Genomic DNA, 11,752 nt, shown 5'->3' with positions numbered 1-11,752 from the left:
GATTAAAACAGCAAAAAAAAATATGTTGAAGTAGATCACCGTTCTTCCTATAAGATGCATTAAGCACATAAAACTGCAACAGAGGTGACGTATTTTGGTTTGGGAAGGACGACGCTGGTTTTCACGGAAGACGAATATTTTGGAGTTAGAGAACTTAGTGCGCTGGATCGTAACTTGGTGAAATAAAAAATCGGTACTCTACTCAGGAAGGCATCGTAAGGGCTTTGAGGTTCCTCTGCGTCCACTAGCAACAGTACAAGATGAAACACTAGATTCGTGTCTCCCTAGGGACCAGCCTCCTGTACTTATCGAATGTTTATTTATTTATTTTATTTATTTGCAACATACTGCTAGCCTCATTGTGGAGGCTTTTGCAGGACAGGGATAAATTATATGCCTTCAGGTTGCTGCAGGAATAAAATAATAATAATAACAAAAAAATTCTTGGTTTCAAAATAACTTGAAAAAGAGATGAAGGCGATGCAATACAATCCGATAAATCATTACACAGAAAACAAAATAAAAACAATCAATTAAAACATTTCCTGATGACCCCTCCATCCACAGTGAAAATGACGGGAGAGGGAAGCGGAGCTCTGCTGATTGCACGGCCCTCCGGCTTGGGCTGTTCGGGCAGAGAGGGCACAAAAGGCAGTACCCTCGAACGCCGGACGTCTCGAAGGCCGTTCAACAAAAGGGCCGGCCCATCACGTCAAGTCCGATCGTTATCGGCCATCCTTCAGTCAGCGCCGCATAAACGGCGTCCAAGGCACTGGCGCTTGAAGAGCTAGCCGACGGCCGGCCGTCCTAAGGGTCTGTTGCCTGCAAACAGATCGGCTGCTAGCGGGCGTTCTCACCCTTTCTTGTTTCATCGCTTTCGGCGGGAACACAACGAACTCGTTGCACATCCATTACTACCCGTGAAAAGAGAAGGAATTAGGAAATGCAGTGAACAAGCACGAAAGTGGAGAGGTATCGACGAAATCTGATAAACTGGGTGAGATATTATACCAAGATAAAGATCATCCAGTATTTGCATTATCAGAAATGGCAGCTCGTATAGTTGTGCAGCTCTTGGACGCCTTTTTTTGAGCTGCAACTCCCTTCACGTCTTTCTGGGTTCTAAGGGCCGCAAGCATGTTGTGAACGAGTTAATAACAAAACCTAGTAGTCGGTAGTTCTTATCGGGAATCAGCGAATCCGAGCTGAAGATCGAATCACTTGTGCGACTTGACAGGCGCCTGGAGACAGCAAGAGCCCTTTGTGCTCGAAGCCGGATTAAAGAGGGCGTGGTGTTTACATTAACAATGTTGTAGGCTGGTGAGTTTTATCTGGTGAGCAGTGCCACGAGGGAACCTGTTGAACTTTACTGGAAGCTTATGTTGGCACTAAGAGCCACGCCTTATTTGGCACCCATTACTGAGAAGCCTGGAGCTATGGTTAATGCATGTTAAGCTCCTTGAAAACAAGCGACTCAGTGTCGGGGTCCTTCGTTACGTAAACATCGTTGGCGCTACTGTTCCCCTCGAATGCCATGAACAAAAATTTCCGCGCATGCGTGTCAGCAGAAGAAAGATCTCCCAAACAAGTTGAAGAATAGCTCTTTCAAGCTTATTCATTGTAGGTCCTATTCCCGATCTTCTTCATCATGATCATCTTATCTATTGGTGGGCTCGCTTGAGTACTGGGCCTTACTTGTCTGTACCTTGGAGGGGCCAATGCGTATTGGTTTGTAGTGAAGAGTTTATTTATACGCTCCATTGCAAGAATGTCGGCTCCAAATTGAAGTGTGGATCCTTGCCAATTAGGTGAAGAATTCTTGATTAATTTTCACCTCCACGGGGTTAATTATTCACCACAGAAACTGTCATATAAGTTTCCTCAAGTTAAAAGTTCTCGAACAGCGAGCATACAGGGCTTTCGGAACTGCAGAGCTTCGCCCTAGTGAAAAGAGAAAAATCTGGAAGATAATTTTTACAGCGAAAGCTGTTATAGCTTTGGTGGTGTATGTGGTGCTTTGGCCTATTACAGCTTTGGCGTGGTGATCTTATGTTTGCACTGTCTCGGGTTAGTAGGTTGCAGCAGACTGTCGTCATCACTTAACCGCTTTATTGACATGGAAAAGGAGTTTTATTAATAATTTTGCAAGCAGCTTAGAACGAGTGAAAGGCTGCTAGTGACTGCGAATTCCACAAGTAGGACGCTTTAATTTTTTTTAAATATTAACCACTAAAGGAACAGCTCTAGAGCAATACAGGATACACAAATGTCAAGGGAAACATTTCATGAGCAGACGCACTTCTTTTGGAAGATACGCGCAATAGCTAAGTAATGGAATCAAGCTTTGCTCCTCTAGTGTGCAGCAATATAGGCTATCTTGTTCGTTATTATTTTGGGAAGTGAGCTCCACGACACTGGGCAGTCGGTTTGGAGGCTAGGGATACTAGGTCCCATTGATTAAAAAATAAAAAAACAACTTTGCCTCGGTTGCGTAAACACAGCGAAGTGCGTCCTAGTTGCCACATACAAGATCAATACTATACCCTCTGTCGAGGGGTACAGACACAAATAAAAAAGTAGCAATGAAAACACTGTCCTTTGTGCGAAAAAATAACTGTCTTGCAGAGTGAGCGACGTCTAATGCCACTCGTTACAAGCACAAAGCCACCCTTTTATTAATCAGGCGCAACAGCCGCACGGGCCATACTTCACCCGTCGAACGCTTGGCGTTCGCTGTATGGCAACTGAAGATGAAGCCCATACGGCTAGACTTTTATTGCGTCTGGATCACTCGTGCCTGCCGCCATGCAAGTCAACAAGCACGGAATAGTCCCGAAACGGGACAAGTCGCGGGGGACGAAGCGGGACAGGAAAGCCGCCAGCGGAAATCGCCCCGTTTTCCCCATCCATCTTTCCTCAGCGGGTACGCTCGAGAGGACAAAGATGCCAGGTGACAGTTGTCACCCAGGGAAAAAGGGGGATATAGAGGGAGAACGTGTAATGCGATGGAGGAAGAGAGCCAACCGGAAGTGCTTCCGGTGCATCAGATCGGGGGGAGAAAAGGGCCGCCGGAAATGAAGGCAAGTGTCCGCCCCTGCTGCTGTGCAGCTCTTGGGCACAATGCCTCAAGAGCATGCAGTGAGGGCCAGAGCTGCGTCACAAGCACCGTTTCCAGTGCAGCAGGGAGTAGGAGAAAGATCCTGAGCGTGAGGAACTCATCCCATTACGAGCGTGCTTCTGGCCTCCTTATTCTTTCCAAGGATGCTTCCTGCGTCGAAAAGGGTTTATAGGATTCGCTCTCATTGCGGATGCAGGAGCGTCCCTTGCTTGCCTTTCCGCGTCCTTGCTGTTGCCGCTGTAGGTTCTTGCGCTGTGGACGTTTGAGTGGCCGCTGCATGTTTCGGGATGTGCTCGATTGTCTGAGAAGCCCCTTGTTTTCTTGGTGTGAATGCTCAGTGAAAAAGGTGCGTCCTGCTGACGGGCAGTCCACACACTGAGAGACACGACACGCATTTTGTCATGTCTAAGCACGCCAAGAAAGCCTATTTGCATGTATAGTATGCCTTCCCTTTCTTTAGTTGCTGGCAAAATTCATATTTATTACTAATCACACAGCACCTAAACATCGACTGCAACAAGTTATGCATACAAGGGTGCAACTTGAAAGGACAAAACTACCCTTTCTCAAATACAGTTTACACGAAGTGCAAAAATGAGAATGCCGCTGTTTTCTTTTATCCTGGGAGAATAGGTTTGGTCAATGGCCCCACTGAAAGCAAGAACTATCGCAGGTCACTTTTTCTAATTTTGTAAACAAGCACTTCAAGAATGCGCATCAATTCAATTTGTATTGATATCATAAGGAGTAGTATCAACATGTTGTTGTTGAATAACGACGGACTGACAGATTCAGAAATGCTCTTCTAGAGTTTCAGGTGCTTACATCGGTGTGCTCAGCACACGTGGAGAAGACCAAATCCAAACATCCGCGGATGTTTCCGGAAATATGCTTTCTAAGACTCAAGCAGAGCCATCTACCTCATGGGTTTTGCACTACTATTGTGATTTACAGCCACTTTCACTGTATCCGGTATATTTTGTGGTTATACCGGTTAATGAATTTTATAAACGCGTGCATCACAACGCAAATAATCGTTTGACGCCATCCGGAACACCCTGCGACAAACGGGTAGGCTGTAATGGCCGCCTGAAAGTCCTCTGAATGCATGGTTTGGGGGCGGAGAAGTTGTGAACCTCACGCATACATTGGGCTTAGAGGTATAACGAACGGCTCTTAGAAAATTAGGCAAATTAGGCATCCCAGAAGCCGTCTCTTCGCGGCAGATACAGACGAACACATTTCCAAACCTCCCTAGACTACATCTCATACACCCAACATTATACTCCGACACCTGTCAATTGTGCCAGGCCCACCCTACACTCTTCCACATTTCGTAAGGATGTGGGGCCAAACCAAACTCTCTACAAACAGAAAATACATCTTTTGACAGGTGGGAGGCACTGCTTACCAGCGATAACCAGAAGTTCCAATGGACTTTCACCCAACAGGTCCGCAGGGCAGCTAAAGCCGATGGAGCCTTGGAATGAGGACCCCACCCATGAGCTCGCACAACTGGTGGGTGGTAGTGGCTTTTTATTAAAATAATAGTAAAAAGGAAGGAAAAGATTTTTGCTAGCCCCGGCATCTGCCATCGATACTGAAGCACCTGAGCTGGGGCAGCGGAAATAAAGGATAGCAGGCAGAATGGAGAAATGAAATGAAAGAGGTCAGGGGACAGGAAGAGAGGATAGGGGGAGAAGTAATATGTACGAACTATTTACACAATAAGAAATGTGTCCAGATTGTGCGCGTGATTAGTTCATGTTGAAGGAATTAAAACACACGCGCACAGCACTGTGTTGGCTACAACTGGAGGGGGGTGTCCATTTATTAATCGTTCGAGGTAGAACTCGCGGAGCGTTCGGTCAAAACTCCCCTTTATTCTAATAAGGCTTTTCCTCCTCTTCTTTCCATTTTGACTTCATCTCAATTACTAATTTTATCCTTAGCAACATGACGATCATTTGACACCACTTGGAACATTCTGCGTCATACGGATTTACCCCACATTTTATGCACATGGTAGTCCCGGGGGTGTCCCAATTCGATGGCCACTATACAGGCCCATATATAACGGATCGGAAGTATAGAGATCAAAAGAAGCGTCAGAAGTTTAGATATCAATAGAAACGCTACGCATCCACTGTTGCTATGCGATACAGTGTGGTCCCGTGGAAACCGTTTTCGTCAGTTTGACGTTCCTCCATAAAAAACGCAGCCGCCGCGGTCGGGTTCGAACCCGGGAACTCCGGATCAATAGTCGAGCGCCCTAACCACTGAGCCACCGCGGCGGGGTAGCTAAGGCGCCCGTGTGCTGTGCGATGTCAGTGCACGTTAAAGATCCCCAGGTGGTCGAAATTATACCGGAGCCCTCCACTACGGCACCTCTCTCTTCCTTTCTTCTTTCAATCCCTCCTTTACCCTTCCCTTACGGCGCGGTTCAGGTGTCCAACGATATATGAGACAGATACTGCGCCATTTCCTTTCCCCCCCAAAACCAATTATTATTCAGTTTGACGTTCATTGCAGAAAGACGCGCCCTTGACAAACGTAAGTAGTAAAACTATTCAGGCAGCAAGCGCGCCTTACCCGCCGCGGTGGCTCAGTGGTTAGAGCGCTCGGCTACTGATCCGGAGTTCCCGCGGTCGAACCCGACTGTGGAGGCTGCGTTTTTATTGAGGAAAAATGTAAACGGCGCACGTGTGCTGCGCGATGTGAGTACATTTTAATGATCCCTAGGTGGTCGAAATTATGCCAGAGACCTCCACTATGGAACCCCTTTCTCCGTTTCTTCTTTCACTCCCTCCTTACTCCATTCCATTACGGCGTGGTTCAGGGTGTTACCGAGATATGTGATTCAGTTCCTGCGTCATTTCCTTTCCTCCAAACTAAAAATGAAAACCCGCCGCGGTGGCTCAGTGGTTAGGGCGCTCGGCTACTGATCCGGAGTTCCTGGGTTCGAACCCAACCGCGGTGGTGGTAGTGGTTTTATTAAAAATAATAGTAAAAAGGAAGGAAAAGATTTGTCACGTTAAGAGACCGGAAGCGGGCTGAGTGGTTGAGGGAACAAAAGGCGTGTTAGTGACATCCTAGTCGAAATCAAGAGGAAAAAATGGGCTGGGGCAGTGCAAGATAACCGCTGTTCCTTAAGGGTAACGGAGTGGATTCCAAGAGAAAGTAAGCGTAGCAGGGGCTGGTAGAAGGTTAGGTGGGCGGATGAGATTAGGAAGTTTCCAGGCATAGGGTGGATGCAGCTGGCAAAGGACACTGTTAATTGGAGAGGCTTGGGAGAGGCGTTTTCCCTGCAATGGGCGTAGTCAGGCTGCTGATGATGATGATGGTGACGACCAGAAGCATTCTTCCACGCTGTGAAAATTTGAATGGACCCGAGAACGGTGGGCCCTATGGAGCATCCAACCCGGCCTACTGAGATTAATTAAGCGGAATATATTCAGATAAGCATCGCACATCGTGCGAGAGACAAAACAGCCAGCAGCGCTGAACGGAACGTAGAGAAGCTGCTGCAGAAGTGGAGAAACGTGGAATAGACGATCACTGACAGCTTCCTGGACTCCATGCTTGGGCGGAGTCAGGCAGTGATCACCGGAAAAGCCTCGCGTAGGAGGTACGCGTACGCATTAGATTATTGTCAAAATGCATTCTTGTTAATTGTTGCCTCATTTTGTAATAAAAAAATGGCCAGGCTTAGCTTGGTTAAGCCAAGAATGCGTTGCATATTTCGATGGAGTTCCATGCTGCTCCGTTGACTCGATAGGCTATTGACTCGATCGCCATTGAAACTGCCCGTGTAGCAGCGCTCGATCGCCTTTGAGTCGATAGACTATCGGTTCGAGGGCCCTCGAAGTGCCCGTGTGACAGGGGTATAAGAATGTCCCGGCGAAGGAGCGCAGCTCTTTTATACATATGTCGTGACGTCAATGATAGCGCAGCGCCCCTAGCGAGAGGAGCGGGAGTCAGGTGGTGGCTGCGACCGCGCCAGTTGGAGCCCAGCTTTTCCTCCGTGACGTCACGCGCCGGCGCAGCGCCCCTAGCGGGAGGAGCGGGAATCAGGTGGTGGCTGCGGCCACGCGCGACCGCGCGAATTGGGGCCCAGCTTTTCCTCCGGCTGTCGTGACGTCACGTCACGTGGTTTGGTGGCTGCCCGGCCGCGCCCAAGGGCTGAACTGAGTGATTGCAATATGCAACGCATAAAAAGATAATAGCGGATAGGTGGGTGCCGCGCAAACGTAATTCTTCATCAAATTTTCTGTAGATACAAATTGTCGGTTAAATATTTTGATACACAAAATTTGCTATTGTGTATATAGTGTGGCACTGTGATCTCACCATTTATAGCGCAGATTTTTGCGCGAAAAAAAATAAATCCCAAAAACAGAAATATCAAATCTTTTTGTTCACTGCTGTATGCCGTTAGCTCCAACGGGACAAGAATTACATGTGATGTTCATGAGCGAGATAATGAGTGAGATCTTGAGCAAGATCGACGGCAAGCTGACAGCATGTAGTACCAGTTTTGTGTTTTTGTCAATTCCAATTACAACAATGCGCTGACAACATCACGGAGGTGAAAAATTCTACATTCTATTGAACCTGATTACACGAAGGTTACTACTTAGCAGGCACCTTTTTTCTTGTGCCAAGAACTTATACATTTGCATTCAATCGGCGTTTTTTTTATTTGGCTAAAGGTTACATTTTAACGCGCACGTTAAACACGCAGCGCCATCGATTAATTGATTTTTTTACGAGTCCCTCAAGATATGCATGTTTATCGATGTTTTGAAACGCTCAATTGAAGAACGGACATTCGCTTACCAGCATGCAAAAAACCTTTGCAGGCCAGTACTGGAGTGGTGTAAACAACCTCCGCACACCCTTCCTTCCAGAAAGTCATAAAATAAGCATATTTTGAAGACAACTTACACATATTTTCTGCATTAGCCGTCATGGATGTTTTTTTCTTGTTTCTTTAACGTGCGCAGAGGCCTTAGTCAATATCTGTTCTTAATCATGGTGAGGCCAGAAATGCTACGCTAGGTCTCCATCTTGGCAGCAGGTCGCGATAGCGGCTGAGTTCTACGGCAAGAACCTGTAGAGCGGAATATAAAGCCTTGCGTGTCGTTGGTCGCCGTACTGCGAACTAAGGTCACAACTGTGCCTTACTTTGGCACTAATGTCCTCGCATTTGCGCATTAGAGTTCACACCCGTGGCGCTAGATAAATTCTTCATAAACTTTTCTTCATAGCAAGATAAGCAGAGAAGTTCGAAGAGCTCTTGCAACGTCTCTTTTTATATACTGCAGTTTTAAGGCATGTGAAAAGAAAGAAAGGATTTAATTTCAAGCTTGCCATACGCGCTCTGAAGGCTGGAAACAAGCAACGAAAATTGCTTACCGTACTCGGAATGTAAGTCTACATTCAAGCCAAGACAACATAATCCATAACACAAAAATCTGTATAAGCGCATTGCTATGGCACAAAAATTACAATTCTGCCGCTTTGCTATATTTTGGAAGGGATGTTTCTTTTAAAATGGAGGCAGGAAAAATTAAGCCCGTGCTTTTATATGCCAATCTTGACTCACGATTGATGAACAGCGCTTAAAGATGACATCGACTTTTCAGACCTAATATTTGTTTAATATCTAGAGCGTATTTTTTAAATAGCCGTAAGCTCAACATCGAGTGTAGGAGAAGATGAGAAAGTAAGAAACCAAATCTACCACAGAATTCACTTGATAGATTTCAACGCCGTAGGCAATTCGTCCTAAACGTTATTACTTCCTATAAATCAGGGTAATACAGGGCACACCCACCTAGCCGGAGATTGCTGAAGCACAGGGCGATTGTCAGCGATATTTATTTTACTCTTATCATGTGAAATTCTTGGCAAGGTGGGACCGAGAAGAGTGTTATCGATCGGTTTCCTCTTCTCGGTGACCGAGAGCTTCATTAGAGGTGCGCTTGAAAAACTCGCGCGCGCGCTCACGCAACGCGCGAGGAAAATATGCGAACCAAAGAAAAACTTAGAGCCATTGAAAGCTAAGCCTAAGCAAAGTAAAGCCAACTCGAGCGAGAAAGCAAGTCGCGCAGAGAGGAATGTTCCTGCGGAAGAAAGTTAGCCTCCTAGACACGATGACATGAAAAAATACAACGAAAATTTTTGTCGCTTACGTGCTCGACTGCACCTTTCGACATAAAAGAGTTGAGGGAAGCACCGGAGAGTAGTTAGGGAAGTAGAGAATAGATAAAAAGAAAGACTCAAAAGATGAGGAAGAATATTAGGGAGAAAGGAAAAAAACACGCAAAGAAAAATTGTCTCCGTACGTTTAAATCGTTTGTATCGGCGAAAAAATGGTGTTTCGCGCCGGCGCTAACTAACGTCTTGTTAGGAACTCGAAACTGTCACTTCGGGCGCATTTAGTGCTCTTGTTGTCGCGTTTGTTCCCGCGCCTTGTCCAGATGTTTTGAGCCTAATACAACGGGGAGGTTACATTCGCGGCCTTAAGATAGTTAACTGAAATATTTCTATCATTGAAGAAAACAGAGCTCCTATAGGGCTTGTCTGGCAGCAAGATAGTGCTCTGGAGGTGTTATACAATTATTTTGCTATAAAGAATACAAGCACATACCGGGTTTTTGCACATTTTTTTGCATTTACCTGAACAAAGCATTCTAATTATGGTTAATGTGCAGCTTTGATAGGTTGAATAAGAAGGTATTCACGGAGAAAAGGCAGAAGTTATAGCCACTCTAAACGTCTGGTGACCTGAATTCTTGCGCAGAAACGATGAGATCAGGCTTAGAGAAAAACTAGCGCATTTGCTTTAGACTGATTACAGCGGCAAGCTCTCGATTTTTCTTGTAACGATCTCTGCGGCGGTAAATGTTTCATGGTGATGACACAAAAAGCTACTGGGGTCACTTAAGTCTGCTTACGTGCTATAAATGCGAAAGCATTGTGCACTACTGCTGTTTCCGTTGTTTTTCTGGTCTGATCGTTTGTGTTACTTTTTTCGCGTTGGCCACGAAACGGCACACCATTCGGAGCTGAGTGTAGGAATGCTCATATATGCAGTATTGGTCATTCTCTACTTAACATTTATTGATGGCGGCAAGTCCTCATACGTCCCTCAGCGCAGTGGCGCAGTGGTTAGGAGATGCGCCACGGCACTGGCAGGTGACGGTTCTTGTCTCAGCCACCAATAGGGACCTTGCGACCCAAGTCGGTCTTGCCGAGCAGCTTCTCGGGCAGCTGGTGCGTCGCCCCTACGAACTAACCCGAGCATCCACTCACGGCCTGCATCTTGCGCGGCGCTCCTCCGGAGTGTTAACTGCGCTTGTTTGGACGTCAATGAGTAATCACTCCCTCATTACAAATTCTCCTCAACAATGGGGAATTCCCCCAAACTTTTGACTAACTCTGTCCCTACTTCAAATTATTGGCCAATTCCCTACCTCTCATTAGTCTGCCGATCCGGTTAGCTCAGTTGGTAGAGCGACTGCTCCAATGAAGTGATGGTCCCTGGTTCGAACCCCGTACCAGGACAAATTTTTCTTTAACTAGGAAGTTTCTGTGGAAGCTGTATAGCTTTGCTTTGTAGTCTTAAGGGTGCTGTTGGGAAGACGTCGTTCAGTAATTACTCCCTTATTACGAGGGCGCATCCTAACACATCGCCCTCGTATCGATATAATTTTCCCACTGGAAAAAACTGCAGTGCTGCGACTGTAACCACTTCTGCAGATGATTGCCCATACAGATATTACTTCGTCCGTTTTTAACTCCAGCTATCTAAACTCACTTGAGAAAAAAAATGGTGGTAGATGTATCTTCCCGGGAAGCTAACGCCTTTCATCAGAGGAGATCTACGCGACCAACAGACCGCTGTCACCGCTGTTGGTGATAGTTGAATCACTCTGGAAGGCAGTCCCACGTGCGCGCGCTCTTACGGCCTACCGGCTTGCAAGCAAATCCGGGTGTCATTGCAGGGCCGGCCCGATGTTCCGCGAACGAGTCCTAAATCGATCGCCGCCTGGCGCGCAGTTTTGCGCCAACTAATTAATGACCCTGCTGCATCCAGCAGCGTGTGCTCAATGAGTGAACCGTAAAGGGCAGACGCACGGGGGCGGAGAAGAGAGGAGGTCATTATTCCGCGCAGGACGTAAAGGAAAGGGACGGCTACCGCCACAGTGTGGATATTGCAGGAGCGGTAGGAGACAACTATAGCCAGATACAACTCAAGAACGAAGCGAAAAAGCCGCTCAAAAGGGATTCTTCAGACAATCGTGTTGACCGATTGTGATGACGTCGAGGTTAACGCGGTTATCCGAGGTTAATCCGCTTGCGCCTGCTAAGCGCCTGCAGCGAGGTGTAATGGGATAAGCCGCGATGTCATAAAAAACGGTCAACGACATTAACTGGTGGGCCTCTTTGAGGGGCGTTTGCCGCATCATTATTAGACATCTTTAGCATACCGTGTACCGTACGTGTTACCATTGCCGTTAGAGGCAACGTTACTAGACTAGGTTAACTAACGTTACTAGGCTAGACAACCTAGCCCAGTAACGTTGGTTACAGGAGTACCGGATGACGCCCAATATCAGTGCGCAT

Source organism: Amblyomma americanum, chromosome 10 (genome assembly GCF_052857255.1).
Source record: "Amblyomma americanum isolate KBUSLIRL-KWMA chromosome 10, ASM5285725v1, whole genome shotgun sequence".
NCBI classification, from domain to species: Eukaryota; Metazoa; Arthropoda; class Arachnida; order Ixodida; family Ixodidae; genus Amblyomma; species Amblyomma americanum.
Note: the sequence above shows the minus strand (reverse complement) of the source record.